The sequence below is a fragment of the Nicotiana tomentosiformis genome, chromosome 3 (genome assembly GCF_000390325.3).
Source record: "Nicotiana tomentosiformis chromosome 3, ASM39032v3, whole genome shotgun sequence".
Classification (NCBI taxonomy): Eukaryota; Viridiplantae; Streptophyta; class Magnoliopsida; order Solanales; family Solanaceae; genus Nicotiana; species Nicotiana tomentosiformis.
In genome coordinates this window covers 59,589,569-59,606,852 of record NC_090814.1, presented here as the reverse complement: position 1 = coordinate 59,606,852, position 17,284 = coordinate 59,589,569, and the positions used below count along the sequence as shown (strand labels likewise).

At 40.6% G+C, this 17,284-nt stretch overlaps 1 non-coding gene across 1 annotated transcript; it reads left to right on the top strand.

Annotated features, from left to right (window-relative positions):
• The first annotated feature begins 2,878 nt into the window (after positions 1-2,878).
• Positions 2,879-2,985, top strand: LOC117276977 (small nucleolar RNA R71). The gene has a single exon (XR_004507238.1). It is a non-coding gene; the product is annotated as a small nucleolar RNA R71 (small nucleolar RNA).
• The last annotated feature ends 14,299 nt before the right edge of the window (positions 2,986-17,284 follow it).

The window sequence follows — 17,284 nt, the reverse complement described above, 5'->3', positions numbered from 1 at the left end:
TAAATGATTTCAGACAAGCATCATCAAATTTGAAGGGGATATCTTTCTCAAGAAGCCTACACAGAGGAGAGGAAGTTTTTGAAAATTATTTAATGAAATGACTATAAAAAACTACATGGCCCAAGAAACTACGAATGGCCTTAAGGGATGTTCGTGGGGAGAATTATTCAATTGCTTTCGCCTTTGCGTTGTCCACCTGCAGACAATTTTTGGACACCTTGTGCCCCAAGATTATACCTTCTCGTACCATGAAATGGCATTTCTCCCAGTTTTGCACTAAGTTTGTCTCTACACACCTAGCAAGTACTTTATCAAAGTTCATTAAACAATTATCAAAAGAAAATCCAAACACAGAAAAATCATCCATGAATATCTTTACAAATCTTTCAACTATGTCAGTAAAAATAGCCACCATACATGTTTAAAAAGTTGCAGGTGCATTACAGAGACCAAAGGTCATTCTCTTGAAGGCATATGTGCCATAGGGACAAGTAAATATGGTTTTCTCTTGGTCATATAGGGCAATTGCAATCTGATTATACCCTGAATAGACATTTAGTAAACAATAGTATTCATGTCCTGCTATTCTATCAAGCATTTGGTCAATAAAGGCGAGGGTAAAGTGGTCCTTACGGGTGGAATTGTTTAATTTTCTATAATCTATGCAAATTTTCCACCTAGTCATAGTTCTGGTGGGAATAAAGTCATTATGTTCATTAACCACTACATTCATCCCTCCCTTCTTAGGTATACATTGGACCAGGCTTACCCATTTGCTATCAGAGATTGGGAATACAATATCTGCATCCAGCCACTTAATCACTTCTTTTCTTACCACCTCTTTCATGATTAGATTCAGGCGGCGTTGGTGCTCTACACTTGGCTTGTGTACTTCCTCCATGAGAATTTTATGCATACAAAAGGCCGGACTAATGTCTCTAATGTCAAACATCATCCACCCAATTGCTCATTTGTGCTCACGCAACACTCTTAACAGCTTGTCTTCGTGGAATTTAGACAAGTCAGAGGAAACAATAATAGGTAGAGTATCAGAACCACCCAAATACGCATAATGAAAGTGAGGGGGGCAAGGGTTTAAGTTCCAATTTTGGAACCTCTTCAATCGACGGCTTGGGTGGAGGCCCACTTGGCCTATTTAAGGGCTAAAAGGAGTTTGATCCCTCCATGTATAGACATGATTCATCTAGTATATGCATCATCTCCTCAACATCATCATCAATCTCCAAGCTATCGAACAACATGAGTGTTTTCTCCAGAGAATCGTCTAGATATACACTCGAATCTATAAACTGCTCATCCACCTCCACAACAGATATCATAGAGCTCCTCATAATAGCGTGAGAGTTAGATCGCCTTGTAGACATCTAAAACTTCTCCCTCATTATCCACGGTCATAATCATTTTTCCCTCTCTCACTTTAATAATTGCATCACTTGTAGCCAATAGAGGTCTTCCTAATATAATTGGAACTTATTCATCAGCCTCATAATCTAGGATAATAAAGTTTGCTAGGAAGATAAATTTCCCATTTTGCAGCAACACATCTTCAATCACTCCTTCAGGGTTAGCAATAGATCTATCAGCTAATTCAACATCACCTAGTTGGTCTTAGAGCTCCCAGACCCAAATGCTTGAACAAGGACAAGGGCATCATATTTATGCTCACCCCCAAATCACAAAGATCACGACCTACATCAACATTACCAATCTGCATTGGGATGGTGAAGTTGCCAGAGTCCTTAAGCTTTTGAGGAAGCTTGTTTTGGACCCTCGAAATGGACTCCTCAGTAAGTGAGACTATCTCGAATTCAGTCAATCTCCTCTTGTGAGCCACTATATCTTTGATGTACTTGGCATATTTTGGAACTTCACGAAGTACATAAACCAATGGACTATTTAATTGAACCTGGCTCAACATAGAGAGAAATTTTTAAACATACTATCATCATTCTTCTTCTACAAACTTTGGGGGAAAGGCAGTGGTGGCCTTGCACCAGCCACTAGCTCTGAACTTGAATCATCTATCTTTAACTAGTTCGTTGCTTTAGGAATCAACTCCCCCTCATGTATAGGCTTATCTTTTCTATTCTTTGTCACATCTTCCAATTCCCTTCAGTTTCTAATTGTGACTGCATTAACTTGAGGATTCTTTTCTGTATCACTAGGAAGCGCGCTTGCACTCCTAGTATTTTGATTTTCCACCAATTGCCTAACTTGTCTCTTAAGATTTCTAAAATTGGTCATGAGTTGTTGATTGTGAAGAAACTTCTTTAACGGGTCATTCGTTCTCTCCTCAACTTGTTGGGGTGGCTTCTGAGGTTGGCTATAATTTCCTTGAGGTCTATACTGATTCTGAATCGTGTAATTCCCACCCCCAAGAGAAGTTAGGTTGATTCTTCCAAATTGTGTTGTATGTGTTCCCATATTGTGCATGCTGATTTATCAGACCTCTACTTTGTTGCCCCACATAATAGATGGATTCAGGATTCGCGGAACATATGTCACTTGTGTGACCTTCACCACATAACTCGCAGTAAGTAGACATCTGTTGCACATATTGCATCATTTGCACTTGGTGCATTGTCATTTTATTCATCTGATTTGCTAATTTCACTATATTTGCTCTCATGGATGAGAAAGCATCAAGCTCAATTACACCTGCTGCCTTCTGTTTAATTGCTCTTCGTGGTTCCCCATCTCCTTGCAAGTTATTATCATTTGCAGTGAAATTGTTTAGCATGATCTGGATGTCACTATACGGCCTTGCCATGCAACTACCCCATAAGTTGAGTCAAGATTCATCTTTGATGTCTCGTCCAACCCATCAACGAAAGTATGACCCAATACCTCATTAGTCTGATAATGATGTAGGCAGTCTCTGATTAGCTTCTTGTATCTTTCCCAAGCTTGACAAAGAGTCTCACCATCCCCTTGTTGAAACCCAAGAATCTGGCTCCTCAGCGACTTTGTCTTCTTAGTGGGAAACATTTGATTATGAATTTTCGTGCTAGATCATCCTAAGTGTGAATCGAGTTCGCGGGATCCTTCTGCAACCATTCTTTGGCTTCCCCTAGCAGTGAAAAGGGAAACAATGTCAGTTTGATGTAGTCCTTGGAAATGATCGGATACTTGTAAGTATCCATAATTTCCAAAAGGTTCTGAATGTGCCATAATGGATCTTCATGAGATAGACCCACATACAGTCCTGTAGACTAGATCAGCTATACCTTGTACTGTTTGAGCTCAAAGTGAACCATGATATCAGGCTTCACAATAGCATGAGTCATATTAGCAAGATTAGGCCTTGCGGCTTCTATCACTAGCCGCTCTTCATTACCTTCCATCTCTAGTGGTTGTGGTTGAACTACGATGTCTAACTCTCCTTCTATTCTAGTTCTAGCTTTGACTTCCCTCGTTAACCTACAAAGTGTTCATTCTATTTCAGGATCAAGAGGAAGGAGGTTGTTCGTGCTTCTACTCCTCCGCATTCTAGAAAAGCACCTGTGTTAACACAAATAAAGGAAACTAAAAATTAAAACTTGAACAAATAACGAATAAAAGCTTAACTCACACAAGTAGCTAATTTCCAAGTCCCGGAAATGGCACCAAAAACTTATTATGATAAAACGCATAGTGAATAGAGTATCGTTCCCGCGGAGAATTATGATTAACTCTTGACTAAACCTGTCATGACCCAAAATTCACTATAGCTCGTGATGGCGCCTAATGCCGTCATCAGGCAAGCCAACGTTGATTTATCAATTTATTTACTCATTTTATTACTTTCGAGATCATAATCTCCATTACTTAAATAATATAAAATAGAATTTATAGGGTAAAAGGATAAAAACTACGTGAACTACAATTACGAACAACCAGTAGGAACCCCTAAAACCCGGTGTCACAAATGCATGAGCATTTTGTAAGGAGTATAATAATAATACAACATATGTCCCGAATGTAGTAAGACAAAATAAAGAGTACAATGGAGACTCAGTGAACTGCGATGCGTAGCCTGGAATGCAGCTCACATAAAGTCTCCTCAACAGGTGCGCCTATGCGCCAAGGTGATCATCAAATGAACCTATCAGATCCTACACATTTAGTGCAGAAGTGCAGCATGAGTACGTAAATCAACGTGTACCCAGTAAGTATCTAGCATAACCCTGAAGAAGTAGTGATAAGGGGTCGACATCGACACTTACTAAAGATCCAATAAAACAATATAATAAAGCATGAGCAGATATGAAGCATACGGCAATGATGGGATAAATCTGTAAGTTACATAATCTTCCAATTACTTCTTTTAAAGCGTGAATTTCTAAATCTTGTATTCTACCTTTACAGCTCAGAAAATGTCAAGCGTCAATATCAAATAAATAAGGAATACCATAAAATGTCGGGCATCGGTGGAAGGTTTATCTCGTGAATATTCGAACTAATAGCGATATAACGCACGATTCTGTCGAGGTCGTTCGGCCCAATCTGGAATAATGTGAACACAACCGAGGGTCGTGCGGCACGAACTATAGATGCATCTATATACTGCCGAGGCTTTCGGCCCGTTCCATAATAAAGGAAGAAAGTTACCGAATTACGAGACACAATTTTACAATACAGTACATGAGCACAAAACGAATATAATCCTTACCGTTTCTCAAATAACTCGCCACAATTAAAAGTGTTAAGGGTCGGCCTATTATACATATATTTATTTCCAAATCAAATTTAGTTATTACTTTAATTAATCAAGCAAGCAGAACGAGTTCAAATAATTCAATTACATGATAAAGTCCTAAGTCTACCCGGACATAAACATGTTTTAACTATGTACGAACTCTCGTCACCTCGTGCGTACGTAGCACCCACAACTAGTTGCACATAACAATAAATATCACCTAGGGGTAGTTTCCCCCTCACAAGGTTAGACGGGAGACTTACCTCGCTTCGAAGTTCCAAAACTGGCTCCAACTCCTCTCTAACTCTTCAATTCAAACCAAACGATCTAAAACTAGTCAAACAACGTGCAAACCAATCAAAATATACCCCAATACGTACTATCTAACTATTTATAATTATTCCCAAACTCCGCTCAAAAAGCCAACAAAGACAATCCTCGGTCCCATGTGCCCGGAATCCGAACCTTTTCGAAGATAAGCTTTACCTATAACACCATGAACTAAAATATATAACTTATTCCAAATCCCCTGTCCAATTTTGTGGTCAAAATTCAAAAATACCAAACACTAGGTTTTCTACCAAAATCCCAAGTTTCTACTAATTTCCATGTTTAAATCCATATACAAACCATGTATTTAACTTGTAATAGGTGGGAATCACTTACCTTGTGTTGCTTGATAAAAATATCCCCCTTAAAGCTCTCCAAAAATCTCCCCAACCGAGTGAAAATGAATTAAAGTGGGCCAAAATCCCGTATAAAACCAAGCTCTCTGCCCAGCATTCATCGTACCTCACTTGACCGCATATGCGGTTCCGTAGGTGCGGCCAAAAATACCGCTTCTGCGGTCCCCCTTCAGCCCCCTCCATTCGTATTTGCGGACCAGACTTTGCTTTTACGGAGTCGCACCTGCGACCAAGGATCCGCTTCTGCGGTCTCGTAGGTGCGGCAAAAACCTCGCACTTACGTCTCCAGCCTGCCTCACTCTCCACTGCTTCTGCGACCCCGGGCCGCTTCTGCGGTCGCGTAGGTGCTAGAATTCCTTCGCACCTGCGGCCTCTTCCCAGATCCTTTTTAGCCACTTATGCGGTCCAATGCCTCGCTTATGCGAGGCTGCTTCTGCGATGAAGCTTCCGCAGAAGCGGTTGCACCAGCAACCAAAATCCTCCAACTTTTCCTTAAGTCCAAAATCCGATCCATTAACCATTCGGAATCCACTCGGGGCCCCCGGGACCTTGACCAAATATACCAACGCGTCCCAAAACACATTATAAACTTAGTTGAGGCCTCAAATCACGCCAAACAACATCGAAACTACGAATCGACGATCGGAATCCTTCTTTAACTTTCAAACTATCAAATTTCGACGAACGCATCCGATTCAAATCAAATCATTCCAGAATGACGCCAAACTTTGCACACATATCACAAATAACGATACAAAACTACTCCAAGGATCGGAATCCCTAACGTACATCGATAACACGAAAGCCCACTCCGAACCAAACTTAGAAAATTCTTAAACTTTCAAAATGTTAACTTTCCATAATAAACGCTGAAATGCTCCCGGGTGATCTGATACTCAATCTGAACATATGCCCAAGTACAAAATCATCATACGAACCTATTGGAACCTTCAAATCCTGATTCAGATTTCGTTTACTCAAAGTCAAACCTTAGCCAATTATCCCAATTTAAAGCTTACAAAATTGTAATTTTCTTTCCAAATCAACTCTGAACTTCCCGAAGTTCAATTCCGATCACACGTACAAGTCATAATACCTTAAATGGAGCTACTCAAGGCCTCAAATCGTCGAACGGCACGCTAGAGCTCAAAACAACCGGTTGGGTCGTTACATTCTCCCCTACTTAAACATACGTTTGTCCTCGAACGTGATAAGAACTGCTGTGGAGTTGTCCAAAATCACTGTTTAACACCTTGGGCACCTTTCCGTGCCACCACAACCCAGTGGAGCACATTAGCTCAAGCCATACTGAAGATCCTCCCTATAACCTTAGCTAACAAGCTTTAGAACCAAATTCCAACTTCCAAACTAACACCGTATCAATCAACACACATTGTACCAAAACACGATCATGCACCTATGTTGAAATCACACCATGCACCTCATATGTCGGTTTTCATAATAGCATCCTCTGACCACACTATCTAGAATCTCAAGAATCTAATGCTCGCAATACATCTCAGACGCATATAAGTCCTGTTCGAACCTTCGAAATACTGCCATGATGGCAGAAATATGTAGAAACCAATAACCATCTACCAAAACAATAAATCATGGGGTCTCTTCACCTGGCAAGCACCATTACCTCATTCTAAACTAAATAACGATATGTGCTCTTCAATATACCCTACATAACTCCGATCGCACTATCCCAGGTCCAATAACCTCGTTTCGCCCAGTAAAAGTTGCTCAGGTAATAAGCCATCTCAAACACTGCCAAAATCTCATATGAAGCCAGCAAGCTACAAACACGAATGCGATACATAAGGTAAAACGAACTCTAGAAAGGAACTATCCAGCCTGCGTAACGAATATGACGGTCGAACAAATGCTATGGACCCTTCTCAGAGAATGAGAAACAAAATACACAAGAATAGATATAGGGAATCGTACTCAACATCTCACTATTGCGACGTGCAACCCGATCCACACTTGATACCATTGCGGCATGCAATCCGATCCAAACATGATACTGTTGCGGCGTGTAACCCGATCCAAACAACTTACCAATGGCAGCGTGCCACCCATTCTACACATATCAATAAATAAGGAAATGCCCATCAAGCCATAATGCTTATACCTACAAAATAATGACTATTGACCACAAGCACGCCAAGTGCGAAAATACCACCTGGGGGACACGGATAGCGCCATACGCAACAAAGCCCAAGCACGGCTAAGGTGCAATAAATGACCTGCATCTCGAGAGCCATCTTGCTCATTTAATACCACGTGCTACACGGGACCACAACACATGTGTGAATAATCAAGTAGTCTCAATCCGGAACAACTCCCACAGTTCACAACCAAAAGAATAGAGTGCCTTCTAGCATAAACTCTCACATTAACGATATTACCAAAAATCCTCGTACTTGGTTTCAATCTTTAACAATCGAGTGACAAACATGTCACACTTATACAAATCTCCTCGTGGGGTACTCTCCTATGACCTTTCGCACCAGGTAGAAAAGTCTGCACCTCCACACCACCAACTGCATTAATTCTGTAAAGCAAATCAAGAATCCGCAAATCAATACACAAAGCCTCTTACACAGAATGTCGTTCTCATGTGACACTAAAGAAAATGCCAGCTTACTCTGAACATCTGAATTCTCCCCTGCTTATCCGAGCTCGTGACATTCTTGTCAACATCGAACCACAACCTTGATCATCAACTCCCAATTCTTATGCCGCTCACTGCACCTATCATGCCGCTAATCGAGAGTACAAGAATTCATCATAATCGATGTACTACTAGTAGAATAAATACTTCATTGGCAAGAACCCTTTCACTTAACTCATTTCAGAAGAACCATTGCAACACACAGTTGAATTTCCATAACCGCAGAAAATACAAACCTCAAGTTGTGGTCTAAACCGTCACAACTCTGTCGTGATCCATTTACACATAACAAGACCATTAGAATCAAACACCTCCCAAATCAATCAAATTACGGCGGCTGTCAAGCCCGCATGTACAGCCATAAATCACCTGTATAACTAACACGCCGAAGGAACTGATCATTTCCACAATCATGTTGGTTCAAGCCATTACTATCTGACCCAACTTTTTCCAATTTACTCTTGACTTGCCTTAGAAATAATAATAGCTCCATTCAAAAATATAACAAACCCAATCAACACTCATCCTGAGTGACCCGAATCACGAGACCACATCGTCTCGATACACATGAACTGTCTCATACCCTCCTCAAGCGCACAATAGCATCTCCAACTGGTACATCCATTCTGCAAGACCTTCCGCGAGTCCGAAGCTATTTCTCCCATTCCTACAATACTACCCCATAGACCTGATGATAACATAGAAAATTCCCTGAGTATTCTTCACACTCTGCTACAAGATCTCGGTCTTCAGTCACCTAACAAAACCAAAAATACTTAAACATCACGCTTACATTCTTGAACCCATTAGAACCGCTATGGATAGTCACCCATTCTGACATGGTCCCGAATATATAACCCAACTCAAGTGCGCTAATAGCACATGAACACTTCCAAAGAAGCAACCGGGTGAATTTTATTCCTCGTACATCACATCCACAATAAGCACAAACTCTGAGTCTTCCCAAAAACCTACACATGAATCGATAAGGCAAAATATAGCACACATTCATCAAGTTCTTTGCTCGAATTACGCCTGATGCTTTCTTTCCTTAGTCATAAACAATGCACCAAAAACCAAAAACCGCACAAGCAGACAACCACGCGATCCAATCGTAAATGGTGGGGCTCCCCCTCTTAGCTTTAAGCTACCATTACATAAACCCAGAACCCACGAGGATTCCTCCTTCCCAGTTACCATGACCTCGCACCTTTAACCTGCCAAATTTCGCGAAATCCTTTGTTAAGCTTTTCATGAAACATTCCAAATTATTGGCCATGATCGCATACCCGACCTTCTGTTGGGTAGTAAGTTGGAATCTTCGTAGAAACTTCATCAAAATCACACAACCACTAATTCTTCTCACAGGAGATCACTCACCTGTGGAATTCCTTACCGACATCTTCCAACGACGCTGCACTGGGTACAACTACCACATAATCAGTAAATTCTCCTGAGCCCATGCTTTCCCACCAGCTGTATAAATATTTTCCTTCCCCGTTGACATCAACTGAAAGTTTAACAATACCTTCCAAACTCAAGTCATATTGCATCTGAAACGTTAATCAAATATTCACACCACTCTTCATTTCAAGTAAACTCCTTTCTGTCATATTCAATCTTTCTTCATACAGTAACCATCAGTCCTAATAAAATTCGTAAGCCAAATCACCTTCCATCATGATTCCCAAACCGTTCTACACTTTCTCAAGGCACGCGGCTATCCTACCACATAATCCATATGCTAGTCTACCACTCTTACTTCGGTTAAACCATTTCCTTTAAGCAACTCCTCGATATCTGTTGTTCATATTTGACCTGTTTGTAATTCACCTACCGTGAGACACTTCCCGACATGTGCTCCCTCATACTTTGCTGCTAACTGCTGCCTTATACCAACTCCATATCTGTAGTACCTGAACTAATAAATTGCTACCAACTCTAAACCTCCTGGAAGATCATCTTTCTCGAGACATCAACATTAGAATCACCAATTCGATTCGGAACCACTACACACCACTACCTCTGACAATCGCGTCATAGGTACCATTTCATAACACCCTGTCCGAAGGCAAAAATCAAAGAAGACCATAACACCGACGAATCCTTAATGCGTTCCAATAAGGACAATGGTACCACATCACAAATGAAAATTCCCCCATGCTCAAAAATATCAAGTCTCGATACTCCATCAACTAAAGCCTAAATATCCATAGTCCGATTGCCCTTCCTTTGCTAGAATTAAATGCTGAACCTCTAACTCATGCACTGAAAAATCCTCCTTTCAAGTCAGCCATTGTCTCGACACATAGACAAGTACCCTACCATTACACCAAAATTATGTGATATCAACTCATGAACATTAAAGCAATTCGTGCATAGTCTCAAAATAATAGGAAGTACAAATACTGAACTGAAATGACAGAACATCCTTTCGCAAGGCGACAAAAATAGCCTGCCCGAACACGTAGGGAAAAACATCTTGCACCACATCTGCAGTACCAATATAACTACTCGACGCCCAATTAATAACAAGCGCTTCGTGTCACATAACATTGAGTAGGAAGGAAATAAAGGCACAAGCCTTAATGGAATCAAATCGCCCGATGAGGAAATCAAGAAGGGAAGTACTCCTAACAGCCCTGTAGCCTCTCGGAGATAATTACAGACGTCTTCGTAACGATCCGCAAGACTCTACTATACTTGCTCATGACACGCGAGACCCAAGTGAACCTAATGCTCTGATACCAAGCTGTCACGACCCAAAATCCACTATAGGTCGTGATAGCGCCTAACGCTTCCGTCAGGCAAGCCAACATTGATTCATCAATTTATTAACTCATTTTATTACTTTCGAGATCAAAATATCCATTACTTAAATAGTATAAAATGGAATTTACAGGGTAAAAAGATAAAAACTACGTGAACTACAATTATGAACAACCAGTAGGAACCCCTAAAACCCGATGTCACAAATGCATGAGCATTTTCTAAGGAGTACAATAATAATACAACATATGTCCCGAATGTAGTAAGACAGAATAAAATAAAGAGTACAATCGAGACTCGGTGGACTACGATGCGTAGCCTGGAATGCAGCTCATATAAAGTCTCCTCAACAGGTGCGCCCACGCGCCAAGGTTATCATCAAATGAACCTGTCAGATCCAGCACATTTAGTGCTGAAGTGCAGCATGAGTACATAAATCAACGCGTACCCAGTAAGTGTCTAGCATAACCCCGGAGAAGTAGTAACGAGGGGTCGACATCGACACTTACTAAAGGTCCAATAAAACAATATAATAAAGCATGAGCATATATGAAGCATACGGCAATGATGGGGTAAATCTGTAAGTTACATAATCTTTCAATTACTTCTTTTAAAGCATGAATTTACTACCTTGATAGCTCAGAAAATGTTAAGTGTCATTTTTAAATAAATAAGGAATACCATAAAATGTGGGGCATCAGTGAAAGGTTTATCTCGTGAATATTCGGACTAATAGCGATATAAGGCACGATTCTGTCGAGGTCGTTCGGCTCGATCCAGAATAATGTGTACACTGCCGAAGGTCGTGCGGCACGAACTATAGATGCATCTATATACTATCGAGGCGTTCGGCCCGCTCCATAAGAAAAGAAGGAAGTTACCAAATTACGAGACATAAGTTTACAATACAGTACATGAACACAAAACGAATATAATCCTTACTATTTCTCAAATAACTCGCCACAACATATATTTGTTTCCAAATCAAATCTAGTTATAACTTTAATTAATCAAGCCAGCAGAATGAGTTCAAATAATTCAATTATTTCATGAAAAAGTCCTAAGTCTACCCGAACATAAATATGTTTTACCTACGTACGGACTCTCATCACCTCGTGCGTACGTAGCACCCACAACTAGTTGCACATAACAAAGAATATCACCTAGGGGTAGTTTCCCCCTCACAAGGTTATACAGGAGACTTACCTCGCTCTGAAGTTCCAAAATCGACTCCAACGCCTCTCTAACTCTTCAATTAAAGCCAAAATATTCGAAAATAGTCAAATAACATGCAAACCAATCAAAATATACCCCAATACATACAATCTAACAGTTTATAATGATTCCCAACTCCACTCAAAAAGCCAACAAAGAAAACCCTTGGGCCCACGTGCCCGGATTTCGAAAGTTTTCAAAGATAAGCTTTACCCATAATACCACGAACTAAAATATATAAATTATTCCAAATCCCCTGTCCAATTTCGTGGTCAAAATTCAAAAATACCAAATTCTAGGTTTTCTACCAAAATCCCAAGTTTCTACTAATTTCCATGTTTAAATCCATATACAAACCATGTATTTAACTTGTAATAGGTGGTAATCACTTACCTTGTGTTGCTTGATGAAAATCTCCCCCTTGAAGCTCTCCAAAAATCGCCCCAATCGAGTGAAAATAAAAGAAAGTGGGCCAAAATCCCGTATAAAACCAAACCCCCTGCCCAGCGTTCATCGCACCTGCGGCCACTTGACTGCTTCTGCAGTTCCGTAGGTACGGCCAAAAATAACACTTTTGTGGTCCCCCTTCAGGCCCCTGCCTTCGCATCTGCGAACCAAACTCCGCTTCTGCGGAGTCACACCTGTGACCAAGGATCCACTTCTTTGGTCTCGTAGGTACGGCACAAACATCGCACCTGCGTCTCCGGCCTGCATCACTCTCTACCGCTTCTGCGACCCCCGGGCCACTTCTGCGGTCGCACAGGTGCGGGAATTCCTTCGCACCTGCGGCCTCATTCCATTTTACTTCTAGCCGCTTCTGCGGTCCACTGCTCGCTTCTGCGATGAAGCTTTCGCAGAAGCGGTTGCTCCAGCAACCAGAATCCTCCAGCTTTTCCTTAATTCCAAAATCCTATCCGTTAACCATCTGGAATCCACCCGAGGCCCTCAAGACCAAATATACCAACACGTCCCAAATAACATTACGAACTTAGTTGAGGCCTCAAATCATGCCAAATAACATCAAAACTTCGAATCGACAATCGGAATCCTTCTTTAACTTTCAAACTTCGACGAACGCATCTGATTCAGGTCAAAACATTCTGGAATGATGCCAAACTTTACGCACATGTCACAAATCATGATACGAACCTATTCCAAGGCTTGGAATCCCTAACGGACATCGATAACACAAAAACCCACTCCAAACCAAACTTAGAAAACTCTTAAACTTTCAAAATGTTAACTTTCCATAATAAAGGTCGAAATGCCCCTAGGTGATCCGATACCTAATCCGAACATACGCCCAGGTCTGAAATCATCATACGAACCTATTGGAACCTTCAAATCCCGATTTCGAGGTCGTTTACTCAAAGTCAAACCTTAGCTAATTCTTCCAACTTAAAGCTTCCGAAATTGTAATTTTCTTTCTAAATCAACTCTGGACTTTTCAAAGTTCAATTCCAACCACACGTACAAGTTATAATACCTGAAATGGAGCTACTCAAGGCCTCAAACTGTCGAACGACGTGCTAGAGCTCAAAACGACCGGTCTGATCATTACAAAACCAAACTCAACCGAATTATCTATTCAAGAGATGATTCTCAAAATGTGTAGGTGATTGATTAACAAGCAAAAAAACTATCAAGCAATTCAATAACTAGATATCGAATGAAATACCTAGGCAATTTCGAATAATATCCAATAGGAGAATATATTCCAGGGTTATGGGTTAGCTAACAATCCTATAGTGTTCTCTGCTTAAACTGACTAATTAATTTATCTGGTTTGTTGATTGACATGGTTAATGTTACTCACAAGAATCTGTCGAGTTCTTACGCACCTATCCAAGTTAACTTAACGCCTATACGCCAATGTAGTTAAGACTAACAAGAACGCATTTCTAATTCCTGTATTTCAACCAAGCAAGGAAATAGGTATATGTCTATCCTAACCTCGAATTCATTCCTCGATGCCCAGGTTCAAGAACTTGCTCTATTTAATCCTATATGCAATCTAGAGTTCCCACTTTCGAGTTCAACTCTAGATTTTAATATAGTATTTCACTGTTAGTTACGCAGCAAAATAATTAAGAACATGATTAAATAAACAAACCAATATGATAAATTAAAATCGTCAATTTAAACTTCAAACGTCAATATTCACGTAGCACCCATAACCCAGAACAAGAAGAACTAGCCACTCATAGTCATGCTAATAATCAATATATTATTTTCACACATAAAATCTATGAATACTAGATGAAAGATGGAAGAATCGATGAATTTTGTGCTCCGTTTGTGTTTCTATGAATTTTTCGCCTTCAAAATTGGCCAACCCCCTAATAATCACATTTTAGGGGTACTTATAGGTCAGGAACCGAGTCCCCAGGCCCAAATCCAAGTGGAAAACGTATAATGCCCGGACTAGGAAAGGAATAGGCCTCAGAGCTCGCGTTTGGGCTCGCCTCGCCTGCTCTGTCGCGCGGTCTTCCTCTCCTAGAGCCAGGCGTCACCTGTCCTGGCACCTGGTTCCAGGACTTTTCCGATATTTGCCTTTTCTTGCTCTTTTTATGTATTTTCAACGTCCTTGTGTGCAACCTCCACACGTTTTCACCCGTCAATGATACTACACATAAAAATGACATAATTAAGCTCAAATGTCACACAATTAATCAATAAAACACTAAAATGTAGGGTTAGCAATGTACTAAAAATATACATTTATAGCCAAACATCACCAAGCGTCTAATGTAAGCCTAACAAATTCGGATTCCAATCAAACATTGCACAAAAGTTCCAAATAACATAAAAACCTATTTCAAGTTCCGGAATAATAACCCAAGCACGATATCATCAAATTCAACCCCCAGTGAAACCTATGAACTCTCTGAACCTTCAAATTATCAACTTTCGGCAAATAGAGCCAAAATATCCTAGGAGCCTCCAAATCAAATTTCGAACATACGCCTAAGTCGAAAATCACCATGTAACCTATTGGAACCATCAAAACACCAATTCGAGGTCGTTTACACAAAATTCAAACCTTGCCCAACTCATACTATTTAAGCTTCCAAAATGAGACTAAGTGTCTCAATTCACTCTCAAACCTTTTCGAAGCCAAACCAACCACCCCTGCAAATTACAAAACTACAAATACACATCCGGGAAGCATCAAATAAGGGAACGGGGATCAAATACACAAAATGACTGGTTGTATCGTTACATTATCCCCCTCTTAAAAAAACGTTCATCCTTGAACGAGTTTAGGAACATACCTAGAATGACAAAAGGATGAGGATGTCAGCTCCACATATCATGCTCAGTCTCCCAAGTCACTTCCTTGACCGGTTGACCTCTCCACTAAACCTTTACTGATGCAATATCCTTTGACCTCAGCTTTCAAACTTGCCTATACAAAATGGCCATTGGTTCCTCCTGATAAGCCAAGTTCTCATCTAATTGCACTAAACTAAAATCTAACACATGTGACTAATCTTCATGGTACTTCCTAAGCATGGAATCATGAAACATTGAATGAACTCCTGATAAATTGGGTGGCAAAACAAGCATGTAAGTCACCTCACCCACTATCTCCAAAACCACAAATGGAACAATGTATAGAGGGCTCAACTTTCCCTTATTCCCAAATCTTATCACGCCCTTTATAGGCGAAACTCTAAGAAGAACTCTCTCACCCTTCATGAAAGTCACATCGTGAAACTTTCGATCAGCATAACTCTTTTGTCTGTACCCACTCCTGAATCAACTTCACATTCTCCAAAGCATCATAAACCCAATCGGTGCCCAACAACCTAGCCTACCCAGGCTCAAACCAACCAATCGGAGAATGACATCGCCTCCTATATAAGGCCTCATACAAAGACATTTGGATATTATATTGGTAGTTATTGTATGCAAACTATGTTATCGGTAGAAATTGGTCCCATTGACCACCGAAATCGATAACGGAAGCTCTCAACATATCCTCAAAGATTTGAATGGTCTGCTTGGACTGCCCATCCATTTGAGGGTGAACTACAATACTCAGCTCCACCTGCGTATCCAACTCACGTTGAATGGCTCTCCAAAAGTACAATGTAAATTGAGTGCCTCGATCGGAGCCGATAGACACATGCACACCATGCAGGCGAATAATCTCTCTAAGATAGATCCTAACCAACTACTCAGAGGTGTAGGAAATCATGACCGGAATGAAATGAACAGACTTGTTCAATCTGTCCATAATAACCCAAATAGTATCAAATGTCCTCAAGGTCCATGGCAACCCTACCATAAAACTCATAGTGATACGCTCTCACTTCTACATCGGTATATCTGACCTCTAAATCAAACCATCCGATTTCTAATGCTCGTACTTAACCTGGTGATAATTCAAATACCGTGCAACATACCCAACAATGTCCTTTTTCATCTTATCCACCAATAATGCTGCTTCAAATCACGATACATCTTTATAGGACTTGGGTGAATAGAGTATCACGAACTGTGAGCCTCTTCAAGAATTAACTCCCTCAAACCATCCACATTAAAAAATGCAGATCCAACCTTGAAGTCTCAATACTCCATCATCACCAATAGTCACCTCCTTAGCACCACATTGTTGCATTGTATCCTTAAGGACAAGCAAGTGGGGATCATCATACTAACAAACCATAATGCGCTCAAACAACGACGAATGTGATACAACACTAGCAAGGACCCTACTAGGCTCCGAATTATCCAATCTCACCAATAAATTGGCCAACATTTGAATATCCATAGCTAAAGGCCTCTTCGCAGTTGGAATAAATGCCAAACTCCCCATGCTCTCTGCCTTTTTACTCAAGGCGTCTGCTACAGTATTAGCCTTACCAGATGAAAGCTCCAATAATATCCGCTACCTCAAGTTCAAATCTTTCTGTTTAAACAGATACTGGAGACTTCAATAATCAATATACACCTCACAAGACATGCCAGATATGTAATACCTCCAAATCTTGAGCTCGTGTACAGTAGTTGCTAACCCAAATCATGCACCAGATAGTTCTTCTCATGGAAATTTAGTCAGTGCGATGCAAAGACAATCACCTTATCATCATACATCAACACACACCGAAGAACAATCCACGAAGCATCACTATAGACTGTGTACAACCATGATCATGAAAGCAACACCCAAACTGGAGTCGTAGCCAATCTTGAGCTTCTAAAAGCTTTACTCACACTTGTCTG